The 13,414-nt window shown below is 41.4% G+C and overlaps 1 protein-coding gene and 1 long non-coding RNA gene across 3 annotated transcripts in view; one reads left to right on the top strand and one right to left on the bottom strand.

Moving 5' to 3' along the window:
- Positions 1–13,414, top strand: part of LOC149433837 (uncharacterized) — a 190,931-nt gene that overhangs the window by 55,686 nt on the left and 121,831 nt on the right. The gene's annotated exons all lie outside the window — the stretch shown is intronic.
- Positions 480–12,011, bottom strand: LOC149433839 (uncharacterized). Its single transcript, XR_016308840.1, has 2 exons — positions 11,852–12,011; positions 480–2,852 (listed from the first exon to the last, which is right to left on the bottom strand). It is a non-coding gene; the product is annotated as an uncharacterized LOC149433839 (long non-coding RNA).

Genomic DNA, 13,414 nt, shown 5'->3' with positions numbered 1-13,414 from the left:
GATCCTCTAAGACTACAGACCAGCCACTCTTTACCTCCGCCCACTGCTTCTAGATCTTCCTCCAAAGTTCTAGTGCAGGGGGAAGTAACCAGAAAGCTGGTCTGCAGAGCCTTTCAGCCCTGACCAAAATTTGACTTCCCTCTATCACACCCAGGACGCTACTCAGCCCTCCTCACTAACAATTAGAGCTAGAGCTCCCCCTAGCTGACAAGGAGGGAGCTACATTAAAAAATGTGCTGCACCAAATTGTCTGATACTGCAGAACTATGCGATTTGGTGGCTGCAAAATGTACACATTTTCTAGATGCATTAACATTTATTGGCATCTGCATGTGTCAGCAAAGGCAGCGTATTCCTCTGCGGTGTGGAAAACGCACACAGAAATTTGCATTTCCTGCACTGCTGTGAACCGGCCCTAAATCAGCTCTCTGTTCCTTGGATACTTTAAATAAGATGAAATGAAAGAAAAAGTAAGGCGCTTGTACAAATATTTGCTTTATTTATGTATTATATTCAAATGAAGATAACATTCCGATCTGAAGATGTTTCTGCTTCTCTTATGACAAGTAAATCTGAACTATTACATCTAAATATTTGATTAGAAATGTTTCTCATTTTTCCCTCTCTGGCAGACTAATCAAAGTGTCAAATGCCTTGTTTACTACAGTGCTGTTAATATACAGTGCCTTGAAAAAGTATTCATACCCCTTGAAATGTTCCACATGTCATGTTACAACCAAAACCGTCAATGTATTTTATTGGGATTTTCTGTGATAGACCGACACAAAGTAGCACATAATTGTGAAGTGGCAGGAAAGTGATAAATGATTTACAAAATGTTTTACAAATAAATATCTGAAAAGTGTGGCGTGCATTTGTATTCAGCCCCCTTTATTCTGATTCCCCTAACTAAAATCTAGTGGAACCAATTGCCTTCAAAAGTCACCTAGTTAGTAAATAGAGTCCCCCTGTGTGTCATGGGATCTCAGTATAAATACAGCTGTCCTGTGAAGTCCTCAGAGGTTTGTTAGAGAACATTAGTGAACAAAGAGCATCATGAAGGCCAAGGAACACAACAGACAGGTCAGGGATAAAGTTGTGGAGAAGTTTAAAGCAAGATTAAGTTATAAAAAGATATCTCAAGCTTTGACCATCTCATGGAACACTGTTCAATCCATCATCTGAAAGTGGAAAGAGTATGGCACAACTGCAAACCTACCAAGACATGGCCATCCACCTAAACTAACAGGCCGGGCAAGGAGAGCATTCATCAGAGAAGCACCCAAGATGCCCATGGGAACTCTGGAGGAGCTGCAGAGATCCACAGCTCGGGGGGGGGGGAGATTCGGTCCACAGGACAACTATTAGTCGTGCACTTCACAAATCTGGCCTTTATGGAAGAGTGACAAGAAGAAAGCCATTGTTGGAAGAAAGCCATAAGAAGTTCCGTTTGAAGTATGTGAGAAGCCATGTGGGGGACACAGCAAACATGTAGAAGAAGGGGCTCTGGTCAGAGGAGACCAAAATGGGACTTTTTGGCCTAAAAGCAAAACTAACAATATACATCACCCTGAACACACCATCCCCACCGTGAAACGTGGTGGCAGCATCATGTTGTGGGGATGCTTTTCTTCAGCAGGGACAGGGAAGTTGGTCAGAATTCATGGGGAGGTGGATAGAGCCAAATACAGGGCAATATTAGGAGTCTGCAAAAAACTTGAGACGAGGCAGAGGTTCACCTTCCAGCAGGACAACGACCGGAAACATCCGGCCAGAGCTACAATGGAATGGTTCCGATCAAAGCATCTTCATGTGTTAGAATGGCCCAGTCACAGTCCAGACCTAAATACAATGGAGAATCTGTGGCAAGACCTGAAAATTGCTGTTCCCAGACGCTCTCCATCCAACCTGACAGAGCTTGAGGGATTCTGCAAAGAAGAATGGGCAGAAATGTCCCTCTCTAGATGTGCAAAGAGACATCCCCAAAAGGACTTGCAGCTGGAATTGCAGCCAAAGGGGGTCCTACAAAGTATTTACTCCGAATACTAATGCTGCCACACTTTTCACAGATTTATTTGTAAAAAATTTTGAAAAACATTTATCACTTTCCTTCCACTTCACAAAGATGTGCCGCTTTGTGTCGGTCCATCACATCCAATCTCAATAAAATATATTGACAGCTTTGGTTGTAACGTGACAGAATGTGGAACATTTCAAGGGGTGTGAATGTAGGAATACTTTTTCAAGGCGCTGTAGACCTTCAATCTGCTATAGCAGTCAATGACAGAACTAGTGCTGGGCTCTCTTATTAGACAGCCTAGCATCCAACCCACAAACAGAATTAATAAAGAATGCAGTAATATTACATTGTAAAATAAGGCTTTTGTATGAATAAAGCTTGGAATGTTTAGAAAATTGGCATTGACACACAATTGGCGCCAATATACCACTGGTGCCATCTCTTCATCACTCCGCCTGTATTATCTCTGGATGAGCTGTGTAAGACGAATGCAAGGACGATCATTAGAGACAGCCGTGTCTGCCAAGTCACTTTATGGGGAAAATGTTCATGGCTGACTGGAGTGTCACCCCTTCATGTTCAGAAGTATTGGGACAAAACAGTTACAAAGTCCTCCCCCATCCTGTCCTGGGTGTATTAGTTCCTCTTTGAGGTTTCATTCCCCTCTTGGGTCGGGTTATTCTCCTCGTCATCCCGAGCAATGTCCCATTCACAGCTGTAGCAGAGGTTCTTCCTCTGGATTCATCATGTATAAATCTTCAGTACTGGTCGGAGGGATTTCAGCTTTTTCAGTTCCCTTTTAGTTTCATGTGACAAGGAATTTTTCCAGATCCTAGAAGAGAGGATATAAAGCAGCCATCATTAAATGGCGGACCACGGTCCGTACACCGACCAACTGATGCTCCTGTCCGAACAGTCAGCCCACCAGACTAAAGTGTCATATCCCCGCCACTCAACAGTCATTGGTTACTGGGACTGTGGACATCCCAGCAACCAATGACGTCATGTGTGCCCCCTGTGGCTCGGCCTCGCTCCTGCTCCTTTTTTGCCCGCAGGGTACGATGTGACGTCATGCGGGCGCCTCTCCACCCTCAGCAAGGTTCTCTGCTCCCTGCAGCTCGCTACCTCTTCCGGCTCCTGCTCCCTGTCTGCCCTCAAGGTAGGGTGTGTTTCTACTTCAAAAAAGATTCTCAGAGGCTCGCCGATGGGCACATTTCATGGTAAATGGCACTCTGATGGGGACACTTTATGTTGGGATGCAGTAAAAGTAATTTGAATGTATTTTTTTTTTACTGAAAATATAGCTTTGAAAAACAGTTACCGTAATATAATGTAACAAAAATGTGTAACTACCATGTTTATATTCTACAGGTCGTCAGCTTTTGTAGATTGTTTTGGGGTCCCTGCAGCAGGGAAGGAGTTAAATTATATCTATATCCAAGAGAAAAATTGTGACATTGCAGCTTACCAGTCTGTAAGGCCCCATTCCCACTTGAGCGTTTTGCAGCGCGAAGTTCGAAGCTCAGAAACGCTCAGGGGGAAAAAAAAAGTCAATATTCCTCTATGGAGATGGTTCACATCTCCACTCCAAGTCACCTGAAGCAGAACGGCTGAAGCTCAAAAAAGTTTTGGAGCTACTTTTGTAGCTCAGATTGAGAAGATGTGCACGTCTTTGGCGAGTTTTTATTCCCATAGAAGAGAATAGAAACATGTGATTGGTGCGTATTTGCGCGCTTTTGCACGTTTTTGTGCGATTTTCTGCTCAAATGAAAAAATAAAAAAAAGTAAAAAAAATATATAAATAAATGTAAAATAAGTACACATATAAACAAAAAAAAACATAAATAAAAAATAACTAAATAAATAATTAACCCTTAACCTTAAAAAAATATATAGAATTATTATTATTAATAATAATGTATTTTTTAGGTGTTTATAATAATAATAATTACTATTATAATAAACACCTGAACAAAAAATACATTATTAATAATACATTTTTATTATTTTATGACTTTTTTGGGGTTAGGGGGTACCGTATTTTTCGCTCCATAAGACGCACTTTTTTCCCCCAAAAAAAGGGGAGTAAATGTCAGTGCGTCTTATGGAGCGAATATTGAGCAACAAGACTCTTGGTCAGCTAGATGGTACAGAGCCGACCAACCGTCCTCACTTTGACTGAACACAAAAGATAACACTTCTTTTCTACAAAAATCAAATGGGTGTTTTCCTATCACGGACAAGCCAATACCTTATTTGGCAAGAGGATTGTTTAAAGGCAGGGACTAGCAAGGTACGCTGAACGCATTCCTGAGGGAGGGGGGGAAATCGGAGGAGAGAGACTGATTTGTTTTGGGGAGGGATACCAAAATGTAGATGCTTGGAGCAGAATGGATGACCTGCACCTCCCTGTGTGCATGATTGTGACAATCTGTACTGTGTCTGAAGTCTCTGGTCATCCCCTGTACTATGTTCGCAGTCCCTGGTCATCTCCTGTACTGTGTCCGCAGTCTCTGGTCATTTTCTGTACTATGTCTGCAGTCCATTGGTTCAGAATATTTTTTTTCTTGATTTTCACCTCTAAAACCTAGGCACGTCTTATGGTCAGGTGCGTCTTATGGAGCGAAAAATACGGTAATTATTATTAATTTATTGTTACATAGTATTTATGATTTTTATTTATTTGTGTGTTTATTTTACGTTTATTCATCATTATCATTATTAATAATAATAATAATGTATTTTTTGTTTGGGTTTAGGTATTTATCTTTTATTAATATTATTACTACTAATAATAAATGCCCAAAAATTGAAGTAAAAATGCTGAAAACCACTACACTCAGATTTGAATTAAGCCCAAATGTGGTGGCTGCATTAGTTGAATTTCATTTATTTATGTACTTTCTGTAACAAGTTGATCCTTCCAAAATTGCTTTGTCCTTCTACTCTCCTTATAAGCAAGCAAACAATAGTAATTTCCTTCCAAGAAAGTGTCTGTAAATTACTAATTTCCTCCACCCACCCCCCCCCCCCCTCCCATAATGAAGATGCAGACAGAAGATGTTTGTAGCCCAAATCAGTTGTGTAGGCTTGGGTGACAACACTGCTTTTCCTACACACAGTGCAGTCAGTGAGTGTTGTCATCCTAGGACAGGAAGTGTGTTAAAGTGGTACTAAAGGTTCAAATTAAAAAAAGAGAAACCCCCCAAAAAATGTTATACTGCTGCGTGCAATCCAATCCTCCTCTTCTGGGGTCCTCCACTGTTGCTTCTCCCCCTTGACCAGTGCCTCCAATAGCAAACCACTTGCTATGGGGGCACTGGTGCATGCTCGCTCCCGAGACCTGCTCTCTGTGTCCATAAAACAGACAGAGCCTTGGCTCGACCTTGCCCTCTTCTCATTGGCTCACTGGCTGCGATGGACACTGGCTCCTGTTGCTGTTTAAGCCAATGAGATGAGGAAGTCCTAGGACAGCCAAGGCTCTCGTGCACATCATGGATCAAAAGGGGCTCAGGTGAGTATTAGGGGGGCTGTGGGGGTAGCAGCACACAAAATGATTTTATCTTCATGCATAAAATGTACTGTATGAAGGTAAAAAACCTTTATCCTTTTACAACCACTTTAAGCCTGGTACACATGGGCAGAAAATCAGCTGGTTCAGCCGGTCTGTTGAACGGCAGGCTGGAAAGCCAATGGCTGCAAGCCCTGATCAGTGTATTCTGGCTGGAGGGGAGTCCCCCTCTCAGAATACAATATCTCAGTGGGAGAGATCCCTACATCATCATTTGTGTTGATTCAGGGATCTGGTTTTTTTTTTTTTTTCTATCCCACTGGTTGAGCAAAAAAAAAAGAAAACAAACCTTCCTGTGTGTACACAGCTTTACTGGCAGGATCAACAGGAGATAAAAGAAAGGCCTGAAATAATGAAATAAATGCCTCCAACACATCTTAGGACTGGTAAGCTGCTAGCAATGTGCACAGAAGCCTCAGCTTTCCGGAGACTCTACCTCCTCATTGGCTACGACAACAGCAGGAGCAATTTTCTCCCGCTGCTGTCAATCACAGCCAGTGTCCCAAAGAGGAGGGGGAGGTGTTGGACTGCAGTTTGGTGTATGAATATATGCGCAGAGCAACGGCTTAGGAGCGAGCCTGCTCAGGTGCCCCCATAGCGAGCTGCTTGCTCTGGGAGCACTTGATAGGAAGGAGGAGCCAGAAGCACCAGCGGGAGACCCCGAGAAGAGGAGCAAAATGACTGCACACAGCAGGTAAGTATCACATGTTTGTTAGTTTTCTTTTTTACAAATCGCCTTTATTGTCACTTTAAAACATATGATCCATACAGGTCCCATTATATATATCATTCATCAACTTATCATCGTGTGTGTGCCCTATGTATTGCCTACATAAGGTCATGTTCAATTCTAATTACATATAAAATTATAAAAACCAACCACCTTATTTTAGTTCCAATTATAATTCTGTGAATAAGGCCCTGAAAACGGAGGAGGACTTACCCCCCTTACCCCCCCCACATGTGTTGGCCGTATGTGACACTATTAGTCATTAAACATTAAAAAAAAACACTTTAAAGTGATACGAGTTTCTCTAATAGGCGCGTCTCAATGCCTCTTCCAGGGTTCATTTTAACCACTTCCCGTCCGGCCGTTGTATATAAACAGCCGGACGGTGGCACTGCAGGGTCGGGTGGCCGTCTATAAACGGCCTCCCCGCACCATGCTTGTGCGCGCTCCCTGGGAGCGCGCAGCACCGCGATCCGGTGCCCGCTGTGTCCTCCGGACACAGTGAAACACCGATCGTCGGACGGGACCTCTGTACGAGGTCCCGATCATGTGATCACTGATTGGCCAATCAGTGATCACATGCAAAGTAGTAAGCAAGATGTCACTTCTGACATCATTGCTTACTACGTGTGAAATCTGTGAATGATCACAGAGGTCACATGGTACAAGGCTATTCACAAAAGCCTTGTACCATGTGACAAGCTGTGACCAATCACAGCTCACTCAGTACTTCTCAATGAGTGCAAGAATGCACACAGAGAGAAAGAGAAATGATTGCTTTTACATCCTATATGGGTGTAAAAGCAATCAGTGTAAAAAAAAAAAAAAAAAAATCACCCCCCCCACAAGTAAGTACAGTGTCACCATGGTGACACTTTACTGCTAGGGTGACAGTATGTAAAAAAAAAAAAAAAATAATAATAATAAAAAATAAAATAAAAATTTAAATAAAAATGTTTAAAAATTATAATTTTTGCTTATAAACTAATTTGGATTTTTTTTTTTACTAAAAAGATAAGAGAATACATTTTGGCTAAGATTTATGGTGAAATATTATTTATTTGCAAAATTTTATAAAATAAACACTTTTTTTCAAAATTTTTGGACATTTCATTTACATAGCAAAAAAAATACAAATCCCAGTGGTGAATAAATGCCACCAAAATAAAGCTTTATCTGTCTCAAAAAAATGGTAAAAAAATTCATTTGGGTACAGTGTTGCATGACCGCGCAATTGTCATTCAAAGTGTGATAGCGCTAAAAGCTGAAAATTGCCCTGGTCAGGAAGGGGGTAAAAGTGTCCGGTCTGGAAGTGGTTAATGACATTGCCAAATTTTTATTTTATTTGCCGTGCTGCCTCCAACATCATATAAACTATATTACCAAAAGTATTGTCTCCGCCCTCCCAATCATGTGATTCAGGTGTTCCAATCCCCTCCCAATCATGTGATTCAGGTGTTCCAATCCCCTCCCAGTCATGTGATTTAGGTGTTACAATCCCCTCCCAGTCATGTGATTCAGGTGTTCCAATCCCCTCCATGGACACAGGTGTATACAATCAAGCCCCTAGGCATGCAGACTGCTTCTACAAACATTGGTGAAAGAATGGGTCGCTCTCAGGAGCTCAGTGACTCCAAGCGTGGTCCCGTGATAGGTGGCCACCGGTGCAATAAGTCCACCCGTGGCATTTCCTGGCTACTAAATATTCCACGCTCAACTGTTAGTGGGATTATAACAAAGTGGAAGCAACTGGGAACAACAGCCACTCAGCCACCAAGTGGTAGGCCACGTCATATGACAGAGCGGGGTCAGCGCATGCTGAGGCGCACAGTGCGCAGAAGTCGCCAACTGTCTGCAGAGTCAATAGCTAAAGACCTCCAAACTTGGCGTGGCCTTCATTGCGAGGATCCGTCGCAATTGCACAGATCTTGAGACGTATTTTGCTCAAGCAGGTATACTAAAAGAGAGATTCATCGAAAAAGGTTATGATGAATCCTCACTTTCATGTACTTTAACATCAATTGCCAATATGGACAGGGATACGATGCTTAGTAATAATACGGGACATAAATCTGTTAAAGTATGTCCTTTTGTAACAACCTTTTCGTCCCAATATAAAAGTGTTACAAAGATTATTAGGAATAATTGGAAAATTCTTATGGCAGACCAAACGCTCGCTAGAATTTTACCACAAAGACCGGAAATCACATTCAGAAGAGCTATTCCTTTGAGAAACAGAATAGCGCCTAATGTAATAGACCCTCCCCCCAAGATTCAGTTTTTTAATGGCTTAGTGGGTTTCTTTCCATGTAATATATGCGTTATCTGTACCTGTAGCGACCATAGAAAGAGGAAAATTGATCAATTCACCTCTACTTCTACTAACAAGCAATATGATATTAAGAGCTTTATATCATGTAATACCAGATACGTTGTATATTTACTCCAATGTCCGTGTTCTAAGCAATATATAGGTCGCACTACAAGGAGATTGCGAGATCGTCTACGTGAACACGTATATAACATAAAACGTGGATTTAAAGAACATTCTCTTTCAAAACATTATAGGCTTTGCCATAATAGAGACCCATCGTCACTTAAATTTACAGCTATAGACGTTGTACATCATCATTGGAGAGGTACTAATAAGAAAAGGGTTGTTTCTCAATTGGAAACAAAGTGGATATTTGAGATGGGATCTATGTATCCCAGAGGATTAAATGTTGATATAGATATCAACTGCTTTATAGACAATAGTTGAAACTTCGGAATTACGCTTTTGATCTCAGGTTTTATTCCCTTATTTTTATCTTTACTTTTACCGGTTTTCATATACAATTTATACGGACCTATATGTCCTTGCGTTTTATTTCTGTGCCTTTTTTATATACTCGCCCCAAGCGGTTCAATTTCTTCATATATATACATAGATGTATATATACAAATATATATACTGATGCGTTTTTGGTCATTGCGATTTTTAGAATAATTTTAAGATTTTTAAATATAGTGTGTTTTAAATACAGTGTGTTTTTTTGATGTTTAATATATTGTGATGGTATCTCGTATTAAAGATTTAGGGACAATATGTGTATATGATTATATGTATTATGACATGTGTTTTACAGATATTATCGTTTTTATTTATATTCATGAGTTTATTTACATCTATGTTTTTATTGTATTTGTCTTATTGCAGTGTGTGTGCCACTGTTATTATCAGATTTCATTATGATTTCATATTTGGATAAGGAGTTATTAGCTCTATATATATTCCAGTATGATCCTGCACATGCGCAGTGGTCCATTTTGCGACGGTATTCGTCAATCCCATTCTTATGTGTGGGCCTTATCATTGATTGAGTCCTGGCACTGCTCATTTGGATCCTTCATAAAAATTTTTAGTGTTTATTTCATATTTATATTTGGTTTCCCTGGTGATTTAGTGACACACACCTATGTTTTTAAAAATGGCGCCCGCGCATGTGAGATTAGGTTTGTCTCCGGCAAAATGGCGCCCGATATGGAGATATATCTCTTATGGAAAATGGCGCGTTCGTAATGCGCATGCGCCATTCACGTTATTTAATGGATACAGTTAGGAGCAGACGCTGAAGCTTATCCCCTTTGATGATGTGCGGTTAGCACGAAACGCGTCAGGTTAGGAGCTACAGCGTCACTATTTCTCTGCCGCCGGCACCACGGAGGTCCCGGCGGCCATCTTTCAATTCTCCTCATGGTCAGTGATTGTTTGTTTTCCTCACCTATATCATACTGTATATGAAATAAATATCTTTTAAACGGTATCATGCTATTGGTCTCCTTTCTTTGTGGCCCTTGGTGAGTCACTCATCACCTATAGAGCCACCTAAGAGAGAGACCGTGGATTACTAGCAACATCCAGCGGGTGGAGGAATATCCGGCCTGACCTGACCTTTTGAAGCTACTTGTGGATCTAGTGGAGATAATATATCTCTAAATGCGCAGTTACACTGTGCATCTGGTGAGTGCACAGCCTTATCCTTTTCACGTTTACTGCATGGAAGCAGCACTTTGAAGAAAAATAACTGTCACAAAGACTGGTTTTGCACCGCATGTCACTTTGCTTGTGATATAACTTTTGTGATCACATTAATCACCTAACCACCATATACTGATATTTTGGACGTTTTATTTATACTATAGCGCCGCATCTTTCATATTTTATGTTTTGTAAGGTTCTTTGGTATCCTTTTTGATGCTGTGGCTGCTTTTTGTTTTCATAGCGCTCACAACTTCTTTTATATCATGTTCCCTACTATGTGGGAAGAGTTTGGGGATGGCCCCTTCCTGTTCCAACATGACTGCCCACCATTGCACAAAGCAAGGTCCATAAAGACATGGAGGAGCCATTTATTATCACAGAGCTGTTTGGCTCCTTTTTAAATCCTAATGATAACAGAAATCACCCGAATAGATCTGAGCAAAAGTTTCCCTCCCCTGGAATGTTCGGCCTTGGTACAGACACACAAGGGGACACACAGGTTACAATGGCAAATAAACGTTCATTTCCCACATCTGTGGCTTTTTCAATTACAATCAGCGTCTGTGTATAAATAGTATAATGAGTTAGTTAGCTCTCACATGGATGCACTGAGCGGGCTTCATATTGAGCCATGGGGATCAGAAAGAACTGTCAAAAGACCTGTGTAACAAGGTAATGGATCTTTATAAAGATAGAAAACCATATAAAGAGATGTGGACGGTATTGAATATGCCAGTCAGTACTGTTCAATCACTTATTAAGGAGTGGAAAATTCAAGGAATACCAGGCCAAGGTCAGGTAGACCAAGTAACAGCAGCCACAACTGCCATAATAATTATATGGGAAACAAAGAACACCCACCCACATAACCTCAGGAGAAAAACAGGCTGCTGTGTAAAAAGATGGTGTGGTTTTTTTTTTTTTAAGAAGCACAATGGGAAAATACTTGAACAAAGAGCTGTGTGGTCAAGTTGCCAGAAAGAAGCCTTTACTGTGTCAATGCCACAAAAAAACACAATGAGGCGTGTCAAGGTGTTGTCAGCTGTATTGTAACCGGGCATTTTTGTGGCATTGGCACACTAAAGACTTCTATCTGGCAACTCGACCATGCAGCTCGTTTTTGTTCATGTATTGTCTATGGTCACTGTTTTTAATGCACTCATTATTTCTATATCCTCCCCTGTATCTGTATGACGTAATTTTTTTCTCTTTCATTGTAATTTCCTGCTATCCTTTCTGCAAGACGGGCACTGAAATGAGGAAGGAAATTTTACTCTATATCACTATATATACCGAATTCTTCCACATTGTATAGTTTGCCGGAACGTCCTGCATACAAGAAAAATATTCATGATTGCAAAGTGTTTGGTGAGTTCAATTATCTGATGGAAAAATGTCTGCAGTGATTGTCTCTGCTCTGTTCAGGCCAGGCATAGAGGTCTCAGGAAGATTTCAATGGAAACTGTCCCAGAATCTGATTGTCTCAGTCAGTCCTGTTATACTCACTGTAATTCCTCTATCCGGCTTGTTGTCAGAGCCGCCATCAGATCCCTAAAATTACGACCCTCCAGATTGTTCCCAGACAGGTTCAGTGTCCTCAGTGTCGGGTTATTTCTTATTCCAGATGCCAGGTGGGGGCAGGAACTGTCTGTCAGGTGAGTATAGGACAATCTGTAGAAGAAGAGAAGAATGTTACCAGAAGACAATTAATCCCCCCCCCCTCCCCAGGAATGAATGGAACTATTCTCCCGTGTCTGAGCATCTTTAATGTTATCTGTTTATACAGATACCAAAATAAAGAGTGTTACTAAACCCCGGACCCTGCATTCACTATATCCGCTCTCCCCGCACCCGCATTCACTACATCTGGTCTCCCACAGTACACACAACATGGAAATGCAATTATTTTTGTAAATATAAACTGCTAAATACCTTTTCTCATCAGCAGTATATAGCAGTCTTTTGACTTCTATCAGTGTCCAGCAAAGCACTGGTTAAAAAACTTGTAGGAGGAGTTTTTTTTCTGCTTTAGGAGGATGCAGAACCCCTGATCTCTGTCTGGACAGTGCTGATTGGCCCTGTGCTGATCACATGCACTCTCCCAAGGAAAAAAAAAACCTCTCTAGCAATACACACTAAACTGAGCATGAGCAAAATGCCTACAGTTTAGTCTGTCTTATCAGAAGAAGTGGTCGCTTGAAAAAGGGGAGGAACAGAGCAGAAAGGATCAATTAGCCTTTTTACACAATGCAGAGGATTAACCCCTTCGGTTCCACAGGGAGTATAACAAGCATGCTTTACTGCATCTACAGACTGATTGTACTGTTGTGGGTTTAGTAACACTTTAATGTTTACATTTTATAGTCTATAGGGTCACCATGTTACCATCTGATATTATGCTGTTTGTACAACTTTATATCATATGAGGACCTACCCAATGTATCCAGTCAGTTTGTATCCAATTAGGCAATGGAGGTAAAGAAGATTGTAAGATCAGACTGTACTGTGTGTGGGGAGCTTTAACCACCTCCCATCTGGCCATTGTATATAAACGACCAGACGGTAGCAGTACAGGGTCGGGTGGCCATTTATAAACGACGTCCACGCACCCTGGTTGTGCGCACTCCCTGGGAGCTCACAGCACCGCGATCCGGTGCCCGTTGTGTCCTCCGGACACGGTGGAACTTCGATCGTCAGATGGGACCTCTCTGCGAGGTCCCGATCATGTGATCACTGATTGGCCAATCAGTGATCACATGCAGAGTAGTAAGCAAGATGTCACTTGTGACATCATTGCTTACTACGTGTGAAATCTGTGAATGATCACAGAGGTCATATGGTACAAGGCTATTCACAACAGCCTGGTACCATGTGACAAGCTGTGACCAATCACCGCTCACTCAGTAGTTCTCAATGGCTGCAAGAATGCAGTCAGAGAGAAGGAGAAATGATTGCTTTTACATCCTTTTATGGGTGTAAAAGCAATCAGTGTAAAAAAAAAAAAAAATCCTCATCACCCCCCACAAGTAGTACAGTGTCGCCATGGTGACACTGTACTGCAAAAAAACA

Source organism: Staurois parvus, unplaced genomic scaffold, assembly GCF_062004578.1.
Source record: "Staurois parvus isolate SC_StPar_1 unplaced genomic scaffold, SC_StPar_1.0 ptg001903l, whole genome shotgun sequence".
NCBI lineage: Eukaryota > Metazoa > Chordata > Amphibia > Anura > Ranidae > Staurois > Staurois parvus.
Note: the sequence above shows the minus strand (reverse complement) of the source record. Positions and strands in the feature narration are given on the sequence as shown.